Source organism: Amblyomma americanum, chromosome 8, assembly GCF_052857255.1.
Source record: "Amblyomma americanum isolate KBUSLIRL-KWMA chromosome 8, ASM5285725v1, whole genome shotgun sequence".
Classification (NCBI taxonomy): Eukaryota; Metazoa; Arthropoda; class Arachnida; order Ixodida; family Ixodidae; genus Amblyomma; species Amblyomma americanum.
In genome coordinates, this window is record NC_135504.1 from 55,652,931 (window position 1) to 55,664,724 (window position 11,794).

An 11,794-nucleotide genomic window follows, 5' to 3' on the forward strand; every position below is an offset into this window, starting at 1 on the left:
AGCCATTATTAGTTTTCTTTATGAACACGGGTTTCATGGAGACTCTTTGACACTCTTGTGTGTTTTTGAGTGCGTGATTGTCGAGTATGCTTGATTTAACATTTCACCTTTTATTTTTTTCATTCTACTGACTTTTGAGCCTCTTCTTCTCTTAACTTCTACTCTCTCATCCTCAGATGGAGGACCATGCAATCTAACAAACAGGCAGACCTCTCCTGTATTCACTGAAGCCTCTCCTCCTACTTCTTGACATTTTAGTGCGAATACACAAATTTGCAAAGTTAAACCGGCTCACCAAGTTTGTCCGAAGCTTGACCTTGAGGGTGACCTTGGCCAAACCATAAATAAGACAAATATTGCCCCGCCGGGATTTGAACCTGCGGCAGCGCGAACCGATCTGCTTCGCCGGCCGCTGCACAAAAGCACTGATATCGCCACATAGTTTACCACGCCTCGAGATAAACTACAACACATTCTCGCGCTGTGCACTGCACACCATCGTCTTCATCAAATAATACTAGTAATATACACAATCTGGCGCTGTGCATTGCACGTCGTCGTCTTTGTAAACTAATACTACTGGAGTGAAGATCGTCTGCTGACGCCTACGACGACGAAGCTTCTGAGGCAGCCGGCTGCCGCGAGCTGCGCTGAATCTGAACCGGACTGCTGTTCTGTTGACGTGGCTCAGCTACCCAGGCTGCGGGGCAGTGGCTAAGTACCTGGCGGTGTTGCGTTAGCTTGCTAAATTTCTCCTTCTTTTTGTCTGTGCCTGTTTGCTCCTGTTCTGGGGTGATTGGGTGCGGGACGAGAGCTTAATGTCGACTTTTTCTCCTGGCCAGGGGTTTTCCCCTTGGTCGGCATCTCTTCCTAAAGACCAGCTCCCACTTGATCTCTTTTTCCGCAGCGGTGTTTCAAGCATTCCAGTCGCATTAGTGCCTTCCGATGGAGGCGCTATCCGACTGAACAACCCGGAGGCAGTGCAGGCGGCCCTTCAGTCCACATCGAAGCACTTTATGCACATTACCGATGTCCGGCAGTTCGGCAGGGGTGGTGTTTTGTGCCGGTCGTCGGATAAAGACTGTATTGAAGATCTTCTAAAGTGCACGACCTTCGCCAGCCACCCGGTGAGCGCATTCATTCCGCCTCATCTAGCATGTTCCAAGGGCTTGGTCCGAGGGGTCGACTCTCGATTGAGCCCTGCGGAAACGCTTGAGAACCTCTCGCCTGCGGGAGTTATTGCTGTCCATCGATGCAGCAGGCTGGTTGACGGAGTAAAAATTCCTACGGAGTCCGTCATTGCCACATTTGCAGGATTATTTTGCCCTTCAGAGATTAAGGTGTGGCCATTGGTTTTTAGAGTAGATGCCTTTAACTCTCGGCCCCTTCAGTGTCAAAACTGCTGGCGATTTGGCCGCAGCGGCAAAGCCTGCAAATCGGCCTTACGCTGCTGTGCCTGTGGGGAACGTCATTGCAGAGAGGAATGTCCTGAACAGCAAGAGAAGTGTTGTTTGTGTAGCGGTGCTCATCCTGCTGATTCGCCTGACTGTCCTGCACGAGCACAAGAAGTTCAGGTGCTCGAGCTTATAGACAAGCGCAGATGCACGCGGAGAGAGGCTTTTGCCGCAGTCAAGGAGAGAACCTCAGCCTACTCTAGTGTGGCCGCCAAATGCCCACCCATAATGGATTCTAGTTTGTCCCAGGCTATTACAGCGGCAGTTGAGAAAGCTGTGGCAAATGCAATGGATCGCATTATGGAAACCGTGTCCACGTGCATTTCGCAGGTCATAGCTGCTCAGATGACCAATCTTCTGCAGGCGTCCACCACTCCGCTCTTGTCTTCTTTGGCTTCGGAAGCTACCCCTCCTTCTGTAGTAATCGATTCCGCTCCACAGGGCCAAAAACAATGTGAGCAACAAAAGACCTCTCAACCCTCTCCATCGAATAGCGTTATGGACGCATCCTCTATGGATTGTATCGATAGGGAGTCTGATCTCCGCGCCCAGAAACGAAGTGGGTCTCCTCTGAATATTGCAGGTCCATCTTGCCCCCAGTCAAAGACAAAGAAAAGTAACGCAAGTCAAAACGCTAAGACCAGTATTCTAGAAAAGGCAGTCGCGGCTGCGGCACTTCCGCCAAGATAGGGTTCTTAAGTGTACTCCAGTGGAATTGTCGATCAATATTCTCAGCTTCAATAGATTTAAACTGCCTATGCAATCAGCTTCTACCTGATTTAGTTGCTTTACAGGAAACATGGCTAACTCCAAACTTCAATTATCATCTCAAGGATTACCATCCGTTCCGGCTTGACCGGTCATCACGAGGGGGAGGGTTGTTATTGCTCATATCTAAAAAGTTTTGCCACAGGGCATGCATTTCTTTTCAATATGCGGACAATGAATGTGAAATCCTTGCGGTTGACCTCAGTGTCCCAGGTCAACAGCCCTTTACGGTAGCTAATGCATATTTCCCGTCTGGTGTGCGTGACACTCGGCCCCTTGACTCACTCATGTCTAGTAGCCGATCTCAGGTTCTATTACTTGGCGACTTCAATTCGCACCATGTGACTTGGGGGTTTAAAACAGACAGCTTTGGTTCTAGGCTATTTGATTGGGCTTCTGGCAACAACTTGATCTGCAACAATTCCGGATTGCCTACGTTTGTTCGCAGTCAATGCCGCTCTGCCCTGGATTTAACTTTTTCCTCCCCAGGAGTCTCCGTCATGTCTTGGGCGCCTGTTGACTGTGCAACAAACAGTGATCATCTACCGATTAGTTTCAAGTTTGCCTGTAAATTAACTCTTCCTGAGCGACATCAGCGCACGTTAATAAATTACAATTGCTTTAAAGACACTATAAAATCAGCCCTCCAAATCACTTCAGACACTCGCGCTCAGATAAGTGCCGAAAGCAAGGCTGCACATCTATGTTCAGTACTGGACCATGCAAGGCAAAAGTCTGAATTTTTGGTTAAGAGAACAAAGGGTGCAATCGCGAACAATTGGTGGAATTCTGAGTGCACGCGTGCATATAGACGACGGAAAGCAGCTTGGAAGAAACTTCTCATCAATCAATGCCCAAAAAATTGGCTGGATTATAAGTATGTTGCAGCAACATTTAAGCGCACTGTCGCCCGTGCAAAGGAGGAGTATAATACAAATCATTATGATTTCCTTTCCCAATCGGGAAGTAAACGAGCCTTGTTTAGTTTCATGAGGCGCAACAAGGTGATTCCTCCGACTGCCAACATTGAATCCCTCGTTCAGTCCCCTGCTGACATCGCAAAGGCCTTAGAAGATATTGCGTGTGGCCTAGAGCTTCGCTTTACATCTGCTTTACCTTCTCCTACTATATTCACATGCACCTCAAGTGATTTCACTGAGGTCTCTATGCCTGAGCTGTCGCAAATTGTTCTGCGCTTATCCCCAGCGGCTCCTGGCCCCGATAAGGTCACTTCATCTATGATCAAAATTTTGTTCAATGAATCTCCTGCAGACCTGTTGGCTCTAATTAACCATTCTATTAAAGGTCCTTGGATACCGCATGAGTGGCGTCTTGCTGAAATAGTTCCATTGCTTAAAAAGCAAGGGGAGGGCTTAACTTTAGACAATATACGCCCTATTTCGTTAACATCGAACCTAGAGAAATTGCTGGAAAGGGTCCTTCTCGGCCGTGTCATGTCATTCATTTCAGAAAATGCTGTATTGAATCCATGTCAAATTGGTTTCAGGCCGGGTTGTTCAATTTGGTGTGCTCACACTGATCTTGTGAGTCGTATTAAATTAGCTCGCAATAGAAAACAGTTTGCTGCGCTTGTCACCTTGGATATCAGTAAAGCATACGACAGCGTGGAGCACTCGACTCTAATACTAAGATTACAGGAACTCAACTTCCCAAGCTATTTTGTAGACTGGATTTCTGTTTTTTTAGAAAATAGAGAATTTTACTGCTGCCAAAATGGTATTTCCTCAAGGAGATTTCCACAGACAAGAGGTGTTCCGCAAGGATCAGTTCTCTCCCCTGTTCTTTTTAACATTTTTCTAAGCTCAATTCCATGCATTCAAAATGTGAAAACTTATGTGTACGCCGACGATATTGAATTTTTTGCATCAGCAGGTGACATGCACACTCTTTATCGAACCCTGCAAAATTACCTCAATGTTCTTGACAACTGGCTAGGAAGAATTCATCTGTCCCTTAATGTGAAGAAATGCGCATTGTTAGTATTTCCAGTTTCTGTTCCTGTAAACATCTGCCTGGTCTATAGAAATAACATCATACCTCAAGTTCAGACGGTGAAGTATCTCGGTGTAATATACGACTCTACTCTCTCCTGGCGGCCACACATTGAGCAAGTTTCTGCAAAAGGAGTTCGGGCCATTGGCATCCTGCGCAGGCTTTGTAGTGCTAGGTCAGGCATGAGAAGGCATACGCTTCTGATGATTTATAAAATGTACGTCCGCCCAATTTTGGAGTTCGGGTGTGTTTTATTCTCAGGAGCTCCTGCCTATAAACTTCGCCCTCTTGTGCTTTTGGAGTGTGAGGCGTTGCGCCTTTGTCTGGGGCTTCCAAAATATGTCGCCAATGCTGTTCTGCACCTTGAGGCGCGAATGCCTTCGTTATCAGCTAGGTTTCGCCTTTTAACAGTTCAAACATTTTTAAAAATGTGCGACTCCCCTCTTCACGCTTCCAGTATAATATTTCTTAGTCAACCTTCCGCCTTTTTTAGTGCTGCCTGGTCTCGATTTCATACCCCGCAGATATGTTACGTGCAGTCCCTCCTTGATCGCATAAATATTCATTTCACTGATGTCCGCCAAATATATAACAACTCCTCATCTGTCCAGATCGAATTCGATGACATTTTCCCATCGAATGCAAAGCTGCAGCCCTTCCCGCTTCTTCAGGGTCTATTGCAGGACCACCTAAGGTCCTTTCCCTCTCATGTTCTTATTGCTACCGATGCCTCGCAGGATCGCGAAAAGGCAGGTGTGGGAATTTTTTCACCTTCACTGGATTGGTCTTTTTCTCTCCGTCTTCCTGACTTCACTCCAATTTTTCTGGCTGAATTATTAGCAGTATTCTTAGCCTTACGAAAATTAGAATCTACCGTTTCCCAGGTCGTGGTTATGACAGACTCTCTGTCCATTTGCTCTTCCTTATCCTCGCCCACTGACTCTTGGCCATTACGCCTCTAAGTTCCTGATTCCGCTGCATCTAAATTCGGTAAGGTTGCTTTGGGTACCAGGTCACATGGGCTTTCACTTAAATGAGGTTGCAGATTCCTTAGCAAGAGCCTCTCTCAGCGGCCCAATTGTTGCTGTCCTACCATCGTGTGCATATACAGCTGCGGTGAGGTTTCGCAGCTACACAATATTTCAGGAATTTGCTGCCTCGGCTCTTACATCGTCTCCCGAATATCAGCATCTTCTGCATCCTTGGAGTAGCAAAGACTGGCGCTCACGCAGACTAGAGGTCTCTTTCACGTGCTTGCGTTGCCGGGTTCCCCTTCTAAATTTCTACCTTCACAGATCTGGCCTGGCAGCTTCCCCACTGTGCCCTTTTTGTGCCGAACCTGAGACAATAGATCACTTCCTGCTGTTCTGCCGCCGCTTTTCTCATTTGAGGAAGCGTCTTTTGCAAATTCCATTTCATCAACTGGGCTTGCCTGTGTCTTCCGCGGTTGTTCTTTCCATTGGCGCTTCTTTGCTTGGACGAAGCGACAGGAGTGTGCGCTCTGCTGTGCAAAATGTTCTTCAAGAAACGCAGCGACTCCCATTCTAATTTCTTTTTCCTGATCTCTGTCAGTAAGACATTGCAACATTACAGGCATTGTGTACTATTATGCACATTAAGCAATTGTCCCGTCTTCGATCTCCAAGTTAACTGGACCCCTTTCCTTCCCTCTTCCAATCTATCAGACTACATACTATTTCCACTGCTTTTCCCGTCAAGAATTTTCTGTATCCAGTAATTAACCGCCTGTGTCTTGGCCACTCCCCCGTAGTGGGTATGTGCCAGCAACGTCTGAGGCCTTCCTTCCTTCCTTCCTGACGCTCACGCTGGAGAACTCTTCCTAGTGACCCCCACCCCCCCCTCCTCTCGCTACCCTGCTTCATCGATTACTTGTGCAAGAGACTTCGTCACCGGCGCTTCCCACGCCCCAACAAACCACCCTTCACTAATAGCGATTTAATATCGTCGCCTGACGTTCCCTTGATCCAGCAAAGCAAAACCGTTAGCCAGCATGGGTAAGCGCATATTTTCGGATGTCTTTTCAGTTTAACTACGTTAAAACACTACCACTTTTTTTGTCATGCAGTTAGGATAACTGCGGCTTCTCTAAAGCTTTCCTTCCCCCATGATGGGGGTACATGCATAACATACCGAAAGCAATGCTGTTGCTGGCTATAGGCGAAATTCGAGTTGTTTTGTGGAGAGCGCTCACGCTTTTATGGTGAGCACTTAACCTTGACGTGCTCTAGAATTACCCATGTCCAACATTCTCGGGAAAAATTTTGAAAGTCATAAAATTGTAAGTTGCTCTTATGGAAATATTGGAGGCGATGGTTCATTATTGTGATATGTAGCGAAACCTTTATTTTAAAACGTTTCCATCGATCGCATCGAACATTTAGGACTACCAGAAAAAAAAAAACAATGGGAAACGGTTTCGACGATAGCAAAAACGTGAATAGCAAAGAAACACGGCCGCTGAGTGATCTGCCGACATGTTGATTTTTATAGGAAAATTTTCCATTATATAAAAACTTGCTTTCATCAACGGTTCCCCGCTCAAAAGGGCTTTTTTCCAGAATTGTTGGGCATGGTAGGTAATCAGACCGTAGTTGTGGTCTTTTCCGAGTGTCAGATCTTCACGAGATCGCGGTATGACTGACGAAGAGTTTTATGGAGTCTGCGATAGAGGAATCGAGGTGCTCCGGTGCCGCCTAAATCTCCGAGGTATCGAAGCACGTCAGCACCATGTTCCTTCATTTACACTAGCAACCACCTCGGCAATTTTCCATTACTCATTGTGAATAGAAAGCTCTCCCGGTCACCGGAAGCACCGTATAGAAGCACGTCAGCACCATGTTCCTTCATTAACAATAGCAACCACCTCGGCAATATTCCATTACTCATTGTGAATAGAAAGATGTCCCGGTCACCGGAGGCACCGTATAGAAGCACATCAGCACCATGTTCCTTCATTAACAATAGCAACCACCTCGGCAATTTTTCATTAATTACTGTGAAAAGAAAGCTGTCCCGGCAGCCGGAGGCACCGTATAGAAGCACGTCAGCATCATGTTCCTTCATTAACACTAGCAACCACCTCGGCAATTTTCCATTGCTCATTGTGAATGGAAAGCTGTCCCGGTCACCGGAGGCACCGTATAGAAGCACGTCAGCACCATGTTCCTTCATTAACACTAGCAACCACCTCGGCAATTTTCCATTGCTCATTGTGAATGGAAAGCTGTCCCGGTCACCGGAGGCACCGTATAGAAGCACGTCAGCATCATGTTCCTTCATTAACACTAGCAACCACCTCGGCAATTTTCCATTGCTCATTGTGAATGGAAAGCTGTCCCGGTCACCGGAGGCACCGTATAGAAGCACGTCAGCACCATGTTCCTTCATTAACAATAGCAAACACCTCGGCAATTTTTCATTAATCATTGTGAAAAGAAAGCTGTCCCGGTCGCAGGAGGCACCGTATAGAAGCACGACAGCACCATGTTGCTTCGTGAACCCTAATAACCACGTCGGCATTTTTTTATTAATTATTGTGAAAAGAAAGCTGTCCCGGTCACCAGAGGCTCCTGCGGTCGTCACGCATTCTTGTCTCCTACGTTTCGGCCTGCCAACTCATGTGTAGCAATAAGAAGTACAATCAGTGTTCGAGTCAATCGCTTGTTAATTATGCTCTCAGTAGACAATACGAACTATTTTCGCCGCGAAGAACCAGCAAGTTATGCCAAGATTTTTGTGAGATCGTTTGATGATGATTATGAATTTTTATGGCACAAGAGCATCTATGAGCAAAGAGCGCCTTGGCACAATGCATTTCTGACTTCTCTAGGTGGGATCAAAGACCCATTTCCTAAGCACTTCACTCTAAATAAGCCGAGCACCAGGACCGGGAAAGCTTGTACCCATTGTATCCCCTGTGAGTACCCAGCGGCACTGGGGATCCAATCCCGCACCTCCCGTACACGAGGCGGGTGCTCAACCACTTGGCCACCGCTGCGGTCGTAGGGTCGATCGCGTCGGCTGCGCCTCTCGGTGTTGTGATTTTGCGCGTGCTTGAGCTAAAGGGCCAAACTTCAGAGGGAAGCTGAGAAAGCTGAGATGGCGGAACTGAAAGAGTCTGCGTCTTGTAAGTGGGTTCGTGCCCGGATAGTCCCGAAAAGCCTTTGTGCTGCGTAGCCTGTTTTTCGTCTGCGTGTGCACCAAAGCTATCGGACACAGTACACAGGTTATCGAGCTAAGCCTTCACGCAGTCTTGCTTACGCAGGCATTTTACGGTAATAAGCCCGCCACTAAAGAGGTGTTCACATAGCACTCGGCCCGTCTGGCCCTTCTTTACATTTCGACAACATACGAAGCACTTAACGAGAAGCTTGGAGAAGCAGACATCGATTTTCTTCATCGTGTGCCTGCGAGGGCATATAGTGTTATTTTACATTTCTGAAACGTACTTATTCTTGGTGCTGATTAATTTTTGGTACCCACTTCATTTCCTACCCCTTTGCTCAGCTAATAGATTCGTATCCGCATTTAATTTTTATTGACCATGAAAGCAGAGAGGTTAGAAACCTTGATTATTTTCTGAGGTGTTCTTCACTGACAATAATTTTTTTCATACCCTGCAATTCTGGACAAAAGCATTTTTGAACTGGAAATCATTTGACAACGCAAGCTTTCATATAATGTCAGATTTCAGTAGAAAAATGAACATATTTTTTCATCACCAGACGGCAGTCTTTAAATTTCTTTTCTATTACCATTTCTGCTGTTCTCCAAAGAGTTCTGCGTTCATTTTCTGTTTTCTATGGGAGTCTGAACTGTTTGATGCGACCGATGGAAACACTTTAAAAGAAATATTTTGATACATACGAGAAGAATGGACCATTACTTTCAATGTCACCGTGAAAGTATATTACAAATTTCCAATTTTCAAACCTTTTGTACTTGACCTTGAACTCTGCTGCTCTTCAAATTACAGCTAGCATTTTTCCATGTTCTGATTGTCTTTTTTTAACAATGCAGCGGAAAACGACTGCCAAACGTGCCCACCTATTTCGATGGTGCTTTCAAGGCACCAAGGTAAAGAGCTCGTACAGAAGACCACAAGAAGCCGTCCTGATGCCTGTGTGTGAAAGATATAGCCAGCCCTCCATGAGTGGCAGGGCAAACATCGAATCTCTCAATTGCTTCATTCTCTAGAGTGGCTCAGATATCGAAAGGGCCCTCTCACTTCAAATATTGCACATACATCGGCAGTCTGTGCAAGTACTTTTCTTTCAAAATTCACTTCATAGATATATCTATTCCTTCTCAAATCCCAAGAAGCAAGCCTATTTGCATCTGGGTCATTATTGCTAGAACCACAAAAGAAAAAGTTGCCTGTTTCCTATAGAAACGGAACGAGATAAAGCCAAGGACTTGAGACCTACAAGACAGGCATCATTTTGCAGCAGTTCCCTTTCATTGGGCACTATTGGGCACTGCGCCATTTTCTTTAATCAAAAAACATGTTTCTTAGCACGCGCAAACCCGCGCCACTGAGAGGTGCAACCGACACGATCGCTCAAGCAAAAGTGGCTCTGCACATGGACTCGATCATGGCCGCAGCGGTCGCATTATGGAATGCTAGAGGCCATGTGCTGTTCAATATAAGTCCGTGTTAAGACCCCAGGCGGTCTACTTAACCGGAACCCTCCATAACGGCGTTCCTCATATTCCAGCGGCTTTGGGAAGTTAAACCTTGTGAACTGAACAGGAACTCCATCGCGTAAATTATTTGGCAGCACACATCGACAAAAATTCATTGTAAATTAAAACCAAATATTCTCGAAACCATTTTTTTTTTCTGTAAGCGCGATGCACACACTCATATATTTGGTTAATTTCGCCGCCGTTTCTCGCCAAAATAGTTTACATTCTGTACTCTGAACATAACAAGCCATCGACTCGAAAACTTATAACACTGCTGATAGCGACCAAACACTTCGCTAGAACAAACGCAGGAGGCAAGACAGCGCGACGACCGGAGGCACCTCCGACTAGCGCGCCGCCTCTGTTTTCATACTGACTGACGGCAAAATCGCCGAGCTCCTTAGCTGCGGTAATGCTTGAACAGGGTGCTAATGTGTTTCGATCCCTTGGGAGACATTTATCGCAGGAGAACCTTGGTTCCTCTGCTGCAGAATAGGTAAGTACTTTCGTCCATCAGACGGCGATCTCGTGCGGGGTATGACGCTTCCAAAACTGCTAAAACTTCGATGTGATTGCCTACAGTGATTATAGAGCACGCCAAAATTAAGTGTTCAGCGTCAAAAATGCGTCTGATCCCCGCAAAACACTGCAAATGTTGCCGCTAGCAAGGAACCGAAATACAGTCTCTTACGCCGAGTTACGTATGGACCTCAAAAAACAGAATGTAGACCAAAAGCCACCATGCGGTCACTTCCGGAACTAGACTTGGGGCAGCTGTTACCAGCGTTCATTCGTCGTTGCGAGCATGGCCGATGTTTCCTGCTGCGATTAATCGCTTTTTTTCCGTCTCCCGCCGATGCCACACGCTGCAGCGAGCTGTTGAACAGGTGCGCACTTTTGTAAAAGTAAGTACACTCATCACGTTGCAGCCATTTCGCAGAACTCAATGCATACACGAAACAGCTGTTTCCCCGTCGCACCGACGAGCGTTATATCCCATCAGCAGTCTAATTCGCTATTCTTTCTTCTTTATATATATAACGTTGCCTCCTCATTGCATGTGCCTTTGACATCCGCACAACTTCGCGTTTGCATTATATTCTCACGTAGTGGTGATGACAGTCCGGCAGTCAGGAGAGGTAGCTGAGGTTTGGCGACACGAGTGGACGCGCCTCACATCGGGTCCCGCCCGGACACTAAAATTATTGACCTAGCCCTGGACTATACAGCTGAATCGTGTTCCACAAGTAATCAGAACCACGTAGAACCCAAGTTTTCTCAATTGGGACCATGGTTCGGCATTGTAAATATGCCCGATTATAGATCTCCCAGCGCAGCTGCCGCACTAAGGCTAACATGTCACCGCCTGCACCAGAACCCCCGAGCCGCCGCCCAACTACGCGACTTACGCTCTTCGGGGATATGATCTGTAAACGGTGTTGCGGATGGAAATCATCCGTACGGAACCCTTAGAAAACGATGCGCCTGCAGAAGAAATCAATGATGAGCATCTTGCGGCCTGGCTAATAATAATAATAATTGTTTTTTTGAGGGAAAGGAAATGGCGCAGTATCTGTCTCATATATCGTTGGACACCTGAACCGCGCCGTAAGGGAAGGGATAAAGGAGGGAGTGAAAGAAGAAAGGAACAATAGGTGCCGTAGTGGAGGGCTTCGGCATAATTTCGACCACCTGGGGATCTTTAACGTGCACTGACATCGCACAGCACACGGGCGCCTTAGCGTTTTGCCTCCATAAAAACGCAGCCGCCGCGGTCGGGTTCGAACCCGGGAGCTCCGGATCAGTAGTCAAGCGCCCTAACCACTGAGCCACCGCGGCGGCTCACGGTT